Source organism: Hippoglossus hippoglossus, chromosome 3 (assembly GCF_009819705.1).
Source record: "Hippoglossus hippoglossus isolate fHipHip1 chromosome 3, fHipHip1.pri, whole genome shotgun sequence".
NCBI classification, from domain to species: Eukaryota; Metazoa; Chordata; class Actinopteri; order Pleuronectiformes; family Pleuronectidae; genus Hippoglossus; species Hippoglossus hippoglossus.
This window is the reverse complement of record NC_047153.1, coordinates 14,706,492-14,720,027: the sequence shown is the minus strand read 5'-3', so window position 1 is coordinate 14,720,027 and position 13,536 is coordinate 14,706,492. Positions and strand designations below refer to the sequence as shown.

At 40.5% G+C, this 13,536-nt stretch overlaps 1 protein-coding gene across 3 annotated transcripts in view; it reads right to left on the bottom strand.

Moving 5' to 3' along the window:
• myo1ea (myosin IEa) overlaps positions 1–13,536 on the bottom strand; it is a 50,752-nt gene that overhangs the window by 35,800 nt on the left and 1,416 nt on the right. The window lies entirely within an intron of this gene.

The window sequence follows — 13,536 nt, the reverse complement described above, 5'->3', positions numbered from 1 at the left end:
AAACTGATACCTATGAATTTGTTGGAGCTTGACTGAAAACAAGGGGACTGTTGGGCCATGGCGGATGTATACGCTCTACTGAGTGCCATTCTAGTATAGTGGCTGTATTTAGTAGCTTTGTTATTTGTTCTGAGCATCAACTCTTCTGTGTTGTCTTAAAAGCTGAGCTCCGAAACTCATTATTGAAAAGCAGTTGAGTGAACCATCTCGAATATACTCTGAGTAAACAGTCTATTATACACTGAGTGAACTGTCTGAAGACTGCAACAGCAGCCACAGCTACTATACAAAAGTACTACAACAACTCTTACGCAACTATTTTAATTTAATTGCTAAAACAATATAACTCCACAACAGCAGGACACTGTTAATTTGCTGATGAAGCTCAAGTGATATGATTGAAAGCTCCAGTTGTTTTCTCAACTGCTCTTTCCAATGTCAAGAATGCACTTTAAACCTCAGCTGTATTTTTGTCTCCTACTTTTTCCTTTCACTTTCAGAGATTGTAATATCTTGCTGATAACAGTATTGCACATCATAAACAGCAGAGTAACATTCAATAATCATAATTCACACACATTCTGGCTCTGTTCAAGTTTTTTTCCTGTATAAAGAAAATTTGTGCTCATTCTGGGAACTGTTTAGTTTCTCTAATGTAAGGTCTCAACCTCACTATGTAAAGTTATTTGAGGTTATGTATGTTGTGAACCAATAAATGCAGTTGCCTGTACACTAGACACAACTAGAAAGAAAAAAAGTAAAAGACAGAAACCTTGGTGAATATCAAGGACCATAAACAACCAAACCAGTGGAAGGTTATTGTACTTTTAGTAATTAACTTGAACTTACTAAATCATGGAGGACAGCCAGCAAGCTTTTAATGTCCTCCAGGCTGATTTTATTCTTTACAGCAGTAAAAAATTAAAACCACTTTACAGACTCTGTCATAGCATGGGAGATGGTGCTGTGGTGAGGAATGTTAACAACTTTTTCAGCCTAATTCAGTGAGTTTTCTCTCCTCAGGAGGGAAGCAGCCAATTATAGCTGGATTAATTCTCCAGATCACACCCATTAACAAGTTTTACAACTTGCTGGGCGCTGTAGAGGGAGCTGCTGACTTCCCTCCTCCCTTAGCAACGATGACGAGCTGATGTCTCGGGGAGGCCAAGTAGTTAATTTGTGACGTGGAGAAAGTAGACACAGAGAGAAACAACACACCAACGTGAACAAGAAGAAATGGCTCTTTCAGGATGAACAATCAATATATGTCCTTTACACAGTTTGCACAGAGGTAGAGAGAGTACAGTTAGGAAATGGAGATAAAGAATGACAACATTCAGTCAATAACTTATAAAAAGTATAATATTGGGTAAGTAAATAAGTGTGATTTGAGTTTCATGGTAAACTTTTAGGCAAAATGTTAAGTGTTTGGTTTAAAGGTTGTGGCTGTGGACAAGGTTCGATAACAGCGGCCTTATTCCCTGTGGTTCTAGGGCTTCAGGATATTTAAAACAATTTTTACCAGCACGTTGAGTCTTTCAGAGCAGGTTTGTGTTCATTCATCTGACTTCACTTTGTCCTCTGAGGGTCTCACTGGGCCTCAGTGATCTCCAGGTCCAGCACAACCTGAATCTTTTATTTACTGTTGTTGTCACCAAATGTTTTTTTTAATTCAAGCAATTACTAGGTATCCTTTCACTTCCACCTTCTTATTAAGAGTAATACTCAGGCAAATGAAAAGCCTCTCTCTAAAAGCAGACATTAAGAGAGTGCTGGCCCCGACCACAAAGTGAAAACAATTGAACACGCTATATTTAACCTCTCTCTGCTATGTCTGGAATGAACGAGCGCAGACTGAAGGAGGGAGAAGTAATGAACATGAGACCATGGAGGTGAACGTCAAATATTCCAAAGATTGTTTCATCTGTTTTGACTTAGGCCTTGTGTAATGAGGCGAGAGGAGTAAGAAAATATTCTTGCTTCAAGGAGTGGACCATAAGGGAGTAGCTGCACAGGGAAAGTGGGCTGCACACTTACACACAAAGACGTCAGGGAGGTGCCCGAAAACAACCGCACTCCTCTGCTGCTGAGAAACTCCACAGCAACCAGGCGCTGGAGGTCCAACACTAAAGTGAATGTAGCATAGCATGATGTTGAGGTGATGGGGTCACTGAACCAGTAGCTATTCATAAAAATGCTTCTGCATATCAACATTACATTTCTGCTATGCCAGTTTATATCCAGACACTTCACCTGAAAAGCTAATCACACAGTAATATTCTGCACTCACTGCAGATGTTTCATCCTCGTAATAAAAATACTTTTACTGTGAGTTGACTGTGTACTTTAAAAAAATCTGGAAAATGATAAATTACCCTTTGTTTTAGTGAATTCTGGATTTTCTTCTCATACCAACTGCAGACACAGTAATCCAACATCCAGCCGCTATAGGGGTCTCGCCATCAAAACAACAACAAAAGACCAGGGGCCTGTACTACCAAGCAGGATTTGCGGTTATCGGGGTAACTTCAGGTTTAATTCAGGGTTCTCAGTCCTACGAGGCTCGTTCACTTCTTATCAGGGTAAATCACCATGGTAACTTATGCTGAATGGCTAACCTGTTCCAGAGCAGGTTAAGTTTGAGATAATAGATCAACCAGTGTAAAAGCTCCGCCCACTGACCAATCAATTCCTTTGAAACATGCGAAATAAAATAAAACAAAAAAAGGATCACGTGGAGCCGCATGGGTGCAGATTGTTAGAGTCTCTGAGGAGGACAAGGGTCTTCAGAGACCCACAAAATCCTGTTACCTAATCAGTGTCTTTATGAGAGATATAGATCCTCATCGGAGGGAATGGTAAACCTTTGTCAGCTGCTGGAGAAGAACAGAACCAACCTGACACGTAGGAGCAGCGTGCTCACAGTAACACAGACTGTCTGCATCGCTTTACTTACATTACATTACTTGTGGGAGTTACTGATATTGATTTAGTGGGTGTGTTAGTGGCAGAATAACCAGACATAGTTTTATTATTTTATCCTTCCCTTTAAGTAGGTTTATCCTATGAAATCAAATATATTTTTGGAATGGGGGATAGATAGTTCACAGATTTACCTTGTGACAGACCCCATCCCTCCCTCCTCCCATCAGATTCATATCTCCTGGTTATTATGTCATGGTCCTGTCATATTTTATTTCCCCCCAAATGTCCCCGGGGGGCTCTGGGACTTAAACATTCACACATACAGAGGTTTATTTTACCAGATGTCCTTCCTGCATTTAGCAGCTGTAACTTTTTTTTTTTTTTAATATAACAGTTTGCTCCTCGTTGAGAAAAGTTGTGTCTGCTGTCAGTTCACTTGTCCATGTTAGTGACTGGTCATACGCAGTAAACACCGCCCCTATGCAGATGAGGGGAATTTGTGTCACACACACACACACACACACACACACACACACACACACACACACACACACACACACACACACACACACACACACACACACACACACACACACACACACACACACACACACACACACACACACACACACACACACACGAAATATTGGTGTCTATGGTGGCCATAACAACCATCACCATGGAACCACATGCTTCCCTCTGAGCTGAGCAACACCCAGAAATTTGTATCTGACATCACCACAACATGGTGATAAGAAGAGCTAAGTATTTGACATCGTAACAAGTTAATAATAGGAATACAAAAAAAAATCTGTTTTCCCATTGGGCAGATAATGAGACCGCCCAAAAAACCCGAAGTAGAGGACCCAACCTTTTCCCAGAAGTTAATACAAAGGAATTTCGACACCAGTTCCTGATCCATAAGCCCAGGCTTTCCCTTCATGCAAATACCATCACCATATATGGAGAGTGCTGCGCAGCTCTGGCTCGAGGTACAGGAAATGGCTGGGTTTGATTCAGTATCATAAGCGGCACTTTTCCCCTCATTTCTCTCCCGTCTGTGTCGTTCTCCTTTTTCCACACCAGGATTTGACACACAGTCCACCATTGGTTAGGGCTGCGTTTTAGCTCTGCCCTCTGGTAGCAAATCTGGATGAACGCCATGAGAACAAACTCCTCTCTTCCAAAATAAGAAGCAACTGAAGCCGTTCATCGCTCCGTTCCAAAGGTGTGGAGAAATCACCCAGTTTCAATACAAGGGAATGACTGAGGAAAACAGCTCACCACGAGTGGTCAAAGTAAATCTAATGCCGGTCAAGTATCTCAACATCTGGGGGCTTATATGTCCCACACACATGTTGGGTTTCTGTGAAGGAACACGCCAAGTCTCCCGTTTGTCATCAGCAGATTAGAAAAGGCATTTTTTTAATGAAGGGGAGTACAAACTGCAGGATGTATTAGTTGAAGCCTCTAAAATGAAATCTATCTTAAAAAACACTGTCTTCTAGAGCTATATGACTTTGACTTTGACTGGGAACAGACGTTAGACCCCAGGTCTGATAAACCCTTGTGTATTAAGATTAGTAGTGTTGCCATGTACCACCAGTTTACTTGACCTGATTTCTAAAGTATTACAAAAGGACATTTTCATAGCTGCTATAGCATGTTTTTGTGGTTGTGTTGATTGTGAAAAAAAACACACAATTAAAACATGTGCATACCTCAGCCCTAGAAAAAAGAGTCCCTTAAATACAATGAAGCTGCACCAAATTTCACACACTCGTAAATATCTGTTCCCTCAATGTGCCAGATCATCCATGAATTAATCAATGGGAAAATGGTTATATTGTTTCGAAAACGCCCAATTTTGCAATGTTAAAGAAAGCAATAAAAGAAAAATCCTAGATCCGCCCCCAGATCTGCACCAAAATATAATGGGTTCTTCCCTGTCTCTACCACATCCCTCAGCCAAGTTTCATGGAAATCCATTAAGTTGTTTTTATTTAATCTTGCTTACAAACAAACGGACAGAGTTGAAAACATACAACCTCTTTGGCAGAGGTAAGAATCAGGTCTCTCTCATATGCACTAGTGGCTGCAGAACAATACAGTACTTGTACTTTTTTACTTTGAAGGGCAAGTGTTGGTCAAAGAGAAGAAAATTCTTCATTTATAAAAGCCTGTGGGTGTAGGGGCACTGAATAAGTGGGAGTCAGACGTAAAAGCTATTTCCACATTATTATCAGGACTTGCCAAAGACTGTGTGATGAAAAGGCAGCTGGTGAAAGAGCCAAGAACAAAAAACCAATAGTAATCCAATTTAGTTAACATGTGTCACAAATTAAAGCAAAAATTTACGATAATTCCAGTTATCTTGAACAAATCCAAAGAGTTTCCAACAAAACTCTGTCTGCCCTACGAAAAAATCATTGTGTTTTTGATTTGTGTTGGTAACATAAAGCAGGGTTTTCTAAATGTTCTTTTTTTTTTTTTTTTTTATAGGAACATTCAGTAATTATTTAGTAATGGGCTTTCTGAGAGAATCTGTCGTCCAAATGGAGACAAAAGGGTTTGGCTCGCCATCAAAATTAAAAACACCAGACAGGAAATCTGCTGTTGCTCCGCAGTTCTTATTATTACACAGTCTAACTACACACAGCAGCAATACACAGGTCATTGTGTTCTCTGAGTATGTTTCATGTTTAGAGAACACTGTGAGCCTTTATCAAGAGCTTGTACCATTCTATTTATTATTTTACTCAACGGTCTTTGTAGTCTCAAAACCACTGATTTGACTTTCGTTTCTTTTTAGTTTTTGGATATAAAAGTTGAAGAAAGAATAAAAATGTCTTCTACACTCAGAGCTCACTGATTAGTTCAAACATTTCTGGAAAAATCTGACCTCCAACCTCAGAAAAACCGAACTGAATATACATGTCTGTCTCATTGTCTTTGTATAGCACTGCTATCCATTCATCCATCCATCCATCCATTAGCCATATCTGCTTATCATTGAGGATAAGGTAGGAAAGGCAGTGCATGCAGTCAATAGTGGGGAAATAAAATCAAAGACAACCATTCACACCATTCACCGGCCTGGTATGACTGAATTACTGAAAGGGCTCTAATTGCTCCCAAGATTGTCCACTTCCTGAACGGAGCCAAAAGAAGTCGGGGAACAGCTCCAGCACAAATTCACTGCAAAAACGTGAGGGCTGATTTTGACCGATTATTTCCTCTCTTGCTCTTGTTTGAAACTGAAGCATATCTGGTTCTATCTGATCTCAGAAGGGCTTAAGGAAGTATTACTCTCTAAACAGCATTTCCACCTGGTCTCTGCTGCTTGTGTTTGCACTTTGTCCAGACACTCACTGTGTGTGTGTGTGTGTGTGTGTGTGTGTGTGTGTGTGTGTGTGTGTGTGTGTGTGTGTGTTATTTCAGGCGAGATACTGATAAAACTGCTGAGCGAGATCTTGGCCTTTAGAGGGGGAAGACCAACAATGATGTGAAGTGTATTAGAAGCAGCAGAAGAAGCAATGTGCATCTGTGTATGTGTGTTTGTGGGGGTACGTGCATGTGTGTGTGGTGTCAGAGGAGCAGTGACCCACAGGGAGAGACAGTCTGATTCCATCTGAAATTCTGAGGAATGGGATATTCATCAAGCTCACGCTCACACACACACACACACACACACACACACACACACACACACACACACACACACACACACACACACACACACACACACACACACACACACACACACACACACACACACACACACACACACACACACACACACACACACACACACACACACACACACACACACACCCTCTAAAGTGATGCTGATAAATACAGATGCGGCTGGAACTTGATTAGAGAGTAAATCCACAGTGAATTACACAGAGTGGAAAAGTGTTGCTGCACAACTAAACTGAAACTGTCCCTGAGGTTGAAACACTGGTATAACTAAATATATTCTGACAAATAAAAGTTCTTTTATATGTGTACATTTTCATGTTCTAGTCTAATCTCTCTCCCGGTTGAAACCACACAATCAATCATGTGGTGCTACAGCCAACATGCAGTAACATCTGAGCCAGCACCACAGAGGAGGAAGAAAGTAGGTAACCAGTTGCTTCACCTGCCAACAAACTGGAGAGAAGCATCTGTTCTTATTACATAGAGAAATGTACAGAATAAGGCCTGCAGCCTCACATATTACACTTACTCTCTTTTAAAACATCTGACCTATATATCACTGACAATGTGCCCTGTTTTCCACAGAAATCTCTAGAAAAATCATTAAATCACAGCATTATAAGATTGTAAATAAAGTGATTTTAGGTGAGCCAGCTTCTTAAATGTCAATACCTAATTTAAAAGGAAAAAAATACAACTTTCTGATATACCATCTGAAGTCATTTCCATCCATCTACTTCCATCTAAAGCCCTGACTGATGCTTGTCAACACAGCAGTAATTCTATTTCTGCAGCTGAATATGAACTAAGCTGTGAATTTGTGGAGCCATTAAGTTTTTGTGTGATCTAAAATATGGTTCAAATCTGTTCACATACCCAGAATAGCCAGGGATAACTAACCATAGCAGTTCAGACATCACCACAAAGTCATTGGAAGTAAGAAATATATAAAAATGTAAACACTACACAGTAGAAGATGATGCTGAGGAGAGATCACGAGTTCTCTTGGCATCTCAAACGGTGCCTTGGTCACTTGCATGTAATGGGCACACCACCATAAATAATGCAACCACCAGGCCCTGCCCATGACTAGATACGCCACAGTGTTTGTGATCTGAACTGAGAGAGGTCACATACAAGGGAAGAATGAAAGGAAATGTATTATCCTGCTGCGATGTGGTAACTTGAGAAGTGACTGGTTGTGATGACGCTGTAATGTTGTGCCTGCAGGACGGGAGTGAGCACCAGCCCTCCCAGAGACAAACAGGACCGAATGATTAAGTGTAAACAGACACTGGATGATTTTTAACACATCTCAGACTGAGCTACATTTCAACTTCACACAGGCTCGATCCTACTTTATCTAACTGGAGTGAAACTGTGGACACTCTAGAGCTGCTTACTTTAAACGTCTCAAACCAAATCAGTCTCTTAAATGGATGACAACAGCACCAAGGCCACTAATAGACGTTGATATCAAAGAAAATGTGGTTTTCGGGTGGAACTCAGCTGAAATCCTAGACAAGAGACATGTCACAGAGTGCTGTGCTTCCTCTGTAAAGCAGTCTCAGTAGTGGTTGAATGTAAACAAGCCATCCGCAGTGGAAACTCATTCATAGCCGTGCTTCGTGCCACAACAAGACTGCAAGTGTCAATTAATGAAATCCAAACCAGCATCTCCTCTTCTAGCAACTGGATACATGAAAAATACATGTTGGACACAAACGGCAGTGTTTTCATCTCAAACTGAAGAGGGAGGAGAAGCCTGACAGAGCACATGGTTTGGTGAAATGCCACTAAACCTGAGGGCTTTCTGTGTTGGCTGCGGCTCAGGAATTACTTCAACACATCCTTCACATCTTGGAAGGTAAAAGGAGAAAGGTGGAGTTAGAATTATGAGTTTGGGCAAGTAAGGTCTCCAAGAGAGCTTCCAGCTGGATCAGGGTGTTTGTACCCAGAACAGGGTCAGTGCATCCATTTGTGGGAAATCTATCATCCCCATTCAAACAGATAAACCTCTAAAGCAGAGGTATATCACTGAATAACAGTAACATCATGGGGATTAGTGTTGATAAGTGTTGATAATAGCCCAGTCCAACAGTCTAACATTGGTCGGAGGTGCCTGGTGTTGCTGTGAGAAAGGTCATTGTGGGTCATGTGGTTCAGTAAACCACATTTTATTTAGTTTGTTCCAAATCTAGGAGGTTCTATGAAGAGCTAAAAGAGAACTGTGGTAGAGAAGCATGATTGGTCGGGTTGTGATCAAGCTCCGCCAATAGATCATCTTTTCACCCCTGTTGTTTGTTGGTTTGCTTGTTTGTGAGCAAGATAACACAATAAACAACTGAACTGATTTCCATTAAACTTGGTGGACGGATGAGATATGAATAAGGGATGAACCCATTCAATTTCGGGGAACATTTTGAGAAAGGGTGTTTTTTGACATTTTCATTGACTTTTCGCAGGGAATAACTCATGGATCTTGATGGGGGAAAATAAAAAGTGTGTGTAATTTGGTGCAGCTTTATTGAATCTAACTGGGCTATTTGGCCTTGGCGGAGGCACTGGCTGGACTGAGCGCTATCTAGTTCCCCTAATCTTTCATTAATGAGAACGAGCTAACCGAATGTCTGAGAATTTAAGTACAATGAAACTACACATAAATGCATAATTGTTCACTGTAATTTTTTTAGAACAAAGCATATTCTGCAGTGGTTAATCACAGTTTTTAATTTCAACCACAATCTGCCACTTTTAAATATGATCAACAGGAAAATTAGCTTACGAATGTACAGACAGACGCAATTCACAAGATCAGGAAGTTCAATAAGAAATAATGTTGGAGATGTATTTAGTTGAATTCATTTAACTGTGACCCTTGCTGCTGTAAATAAACCACATCTCACGATAATGTCAGGGATCCAATGCAAGCAGCCAAACCCAACGTCAATCAGATCCAAGTCAATATTTATTTTGGCCCAGTACAGACAAATCCACATGGAGAGCAAAAGTGACGACATGATAACATCACGGCCGTCACAACCCTTAGTAATGGATTTGCTACCGAATACAGCATGAAAGATAAAGCATGTGGTCTCTATCATTCAGCTACAGCAGGAATCTACTCTGATTGGGAATCGGTTTGACTTTTAGTTTTATCTTTACTCTCAGACCATATTTAGTTGAACCTTGTGAGTGTGTGTAATACACTGTAGAACTAGTATTTAAAGCTCAACAGGATGCTATTTTAATACTCCAGTCACTGCATGATTCCATAGTGAGAAATGTACTGATTCAGACCTGACATGATGGGACACGAGCCAGAAAACACAACTCATTAAAACCAGCTAATTTTGACTTTGTTTCCAGCCGGTTCCTTCACGTCTTCCCCATACAACAGCTGACAACCCTTTAAAAAGCTTTTTCCTTGATGGTCTGTGGAAAAGTTAAACACTTGCCACTTTGAGCTTATCACTGTAAGATATTCAAATACAGGTCATTTTTAACTGATTTTGGATATTAAAAAGCATCAAAAACCAAAAGGTGGCATCCAATTTTGACTCAACAGAGCAAACAAATACAAAGACAAGATGCCACTCAGTAAACTCAACTTATGATATGACTGTCATTTTGCTTCCCTGAACCAGTACAGTGTCTGTGTTAAGGAAGTAAGGTTCAATAATAGCAGTGTAAAGGTCAATCCTACAGCAGACTGAGAACAACTAGATGCATGATGTTTCCACTGGTCAGAGTGAGAGGCTTTAACCACTGAGTCAGAGGCCAAACAATGAGAAACTATTAGAGCAGATAAGCAGAGGACAGCAGCAAGAGTCCGACCTTGTTCCCTTTCCATGATGAGGAAAGTCATACATGCAAATTCAACTAGGCGGCTGTGACAGGACACGACTCGGTTAATGATCGAAGAGCAAGGAAGATAAACTAAACAAACATGAAACTGGTATTAACATTCGCACGAAGCAGGACTTCTGTTGTCACAAATAACATTTACCACTTGACTGGCATTCACAAGGGCAGAGACCCCCCGCCAGGGCCCAACAGTCCCTTACACACACTCATATATCAGTCCCCTAAATATACCTGATTTTTTTCATCAAGATCTCAGTTGTTTATGTTTTTGTCTGCATTTATTTGTTTGTTCATTTGTTAAATACGCAAAAACTACTGGACAAACTACTACGAGACTTGGTGGTAGAATGTGGTATGGATCAGGAAAGAACCCTATACATTTTGTTGCGGATCTGGACCAGGGGGTAATCCAGGTTTTTTTGTTTTTTTTTTCAATATTTTTTTCCTACCTTTTTCAATGATTTTATTAATTTCTCAAAGAATAATTAATGGATAGAGTGAATCAGACATGTTAAGGGGACTGATATTTATGAGTGTGTAATTTAGTGCAGATCCAAATAAAAAAATCGGACGTAAAAACATAACCTCCTTGCTGGGGGTAACAGCATTATTGTGTTCTTGAGATCATTATTTAATGTAAGTGGTCTCTTCGGGTGTTGAGTTGCAAACAATGATCCGATAACAGCTGAGTAAAATGATTTAACACCTGACACATTTTGAAACTGTTACAGACAGAAACTAAGACGCAGGAATGTAGACTTCACTTCTCCTTGTTTGATGGGAGTGTTTATCTGCTCGATGGTGAACAAACACAAAGCATTGTAATAGATTGTACAAGCAGGAAACTTTCATCTCTGTGAACATGCATCCTACACACCAATCTGTTCAGTTGTTTCAGTTGCTCCATCAGCTGATGTATCTGCTTCCTCTCCTCATCACGCCGTGTTGGCTGCGACTACAGGACCAGCACTACAGCGGAGTCGTGTACACTATGAAAGCCACGCCGAGCCAAACTGTGCAGCTGCACTGTGCTCTGGGGACTCAGACAACACAGTAAACAAACTTGAGTCACAGGGAGAGAAAACCACGGAGTGCTCGTCACCTCACCACTTCCAGGGTCAGAAGATCATGTTTCACCGTAACTAGAATACTGGACTTCTTGATGTACCACCCGACGTTATAAAAATAACAACACCAATCAGGCGTTTGGTTTCTGTGGAGATGATGCTTAGCCTTCCTCATGTTCCTCATTTTAAAATTTGATGGTGAGATGGCAGCCAGTAGACAACAATAGTTACAAATATAAATATTTATTGTTATGGGAAATGAATCCTATCTGTGTAGGAACATGAAACACTTAATACATTTTTTTAAATGTGTAAGTGTAAAATGTACAGTCAAACCAGATGAATGGCTCCATGTCTGAGTTTGAACAAAAACAAAAGACAGGCCCAACAGTCCCCTTAAACTCAATCCAGCTGCACCAAATTTCATTCACTCATAGATATCAGTTCCCTAAATATGCCAGATTTTTTCCATCAAGATCCATGAGTTATTCTCTGGGAAAACAGTGAAAATGTTTAATTATGCCATATATCCCAATGTTAAAGCCAATTCCTTGATATGCTCCCTGATCGACATCAGAACCAAAATGTAAGGTGTTCTTCCCTGACCCATAACGCATCCTTCTCCCAGTGGAAAATCCGTCAATTAGTTTTTGTGATATATTTCTTACAAATAAACCAAGAAAGCAAGAAACAAACAAACAAATGACCGAAAGTTTAGCATCATCCCTCTGCTGTATTAGTAAGGTTTCTCATCATTCTGTATGCCTATGAGAGCCAAACATGAAATCTGTGTGTGTGTGTGTGTGTGTGTGTGTGTGTGTGTGTAATGAAATGTTTTTATTTTAATATTTAAATTTATGGAAATGTTACATTTCCTCATAAAATAAAAAAAAAACAGTGTGCTGTTTGTGTGCTCCTCTGATCCAAAATGATTTACAACAAGTGCCACTGTATGCTAAGTCAACACAGAGGAGGTCCATCATCACAAACAGCAGAGTAGTGCAAACACTGCAGCTTTGTAATAAAGACGTATGGAACTGATCAGGAGGAGTGTGTGAGCGCACTGAACCACAGCGACAAGCCTAACGAGTTCCCCAGCTCCACAGAATGGGTGTTCGTCCTGTTTTCAGAGCGAGGGCTTGAATTCCTGAGCAAATCTCTACAGCAGTGATGGGTTTGAAAATGGAGCGCCAGCTTTGAAATGAAGGGGAGAGGGGGGTTGCTCGGTACGCACCTCCCTGTAGGAGAAACTAATGCAAACCATCTGCTGTCATACCGACTCGCTATTCAGCATCTGGCAGAGAGGGATCCAGTGAGCGATGCTGGAGTCTGCTGTTCCAGACAGTGAGGATGACAATCAGACGCTTTTACTACATGAGCTGATACTCGCCCTAACCTGCTCTAAAACATTGTAAAGACAAAACCTACATGAACTTTTCTTTACTTTGACCAAATCCTCGAAAAAGTTAAGATGTTACGTTTTCAACCTCAACATCATTATAATACCTCACAGGGAGAAAACAACTCCCATTCATTCCGACATTACTTTAACCATGACAGCTATACATTAGGAAAATACTACCGTAAAAACTCCTGCTTTAAAAGTGTGTAAATGTCTCCTCATGAGCAGATTCAAAGAATGGTTGGTTTGTTTGTCTTTGTCACAGTTCCAAGTGCAAACGCTCTGTAATGCTGACCCCTGTACTTTGGGTTTTTCTCTGGGAAACACCACCAACAGGGTCATTTGAGCAGTAACGATGGCAGGATGCAGGTTTCAGCCCTGTACTTGTTTTAAACAGACAGTGTTTGTGTGTTTATTAACATAAGAACAGATAATGAAGTAGAGCCAGACTGATACTGGGCCCATGCTGATAACAAATGTATGGAGTTGAAAGGTTCTGATCCTGATATATTAATCAATATGAACAGATGTATATACTCTATAGGTCCTGGTGTAGTTGAGATGAAATGC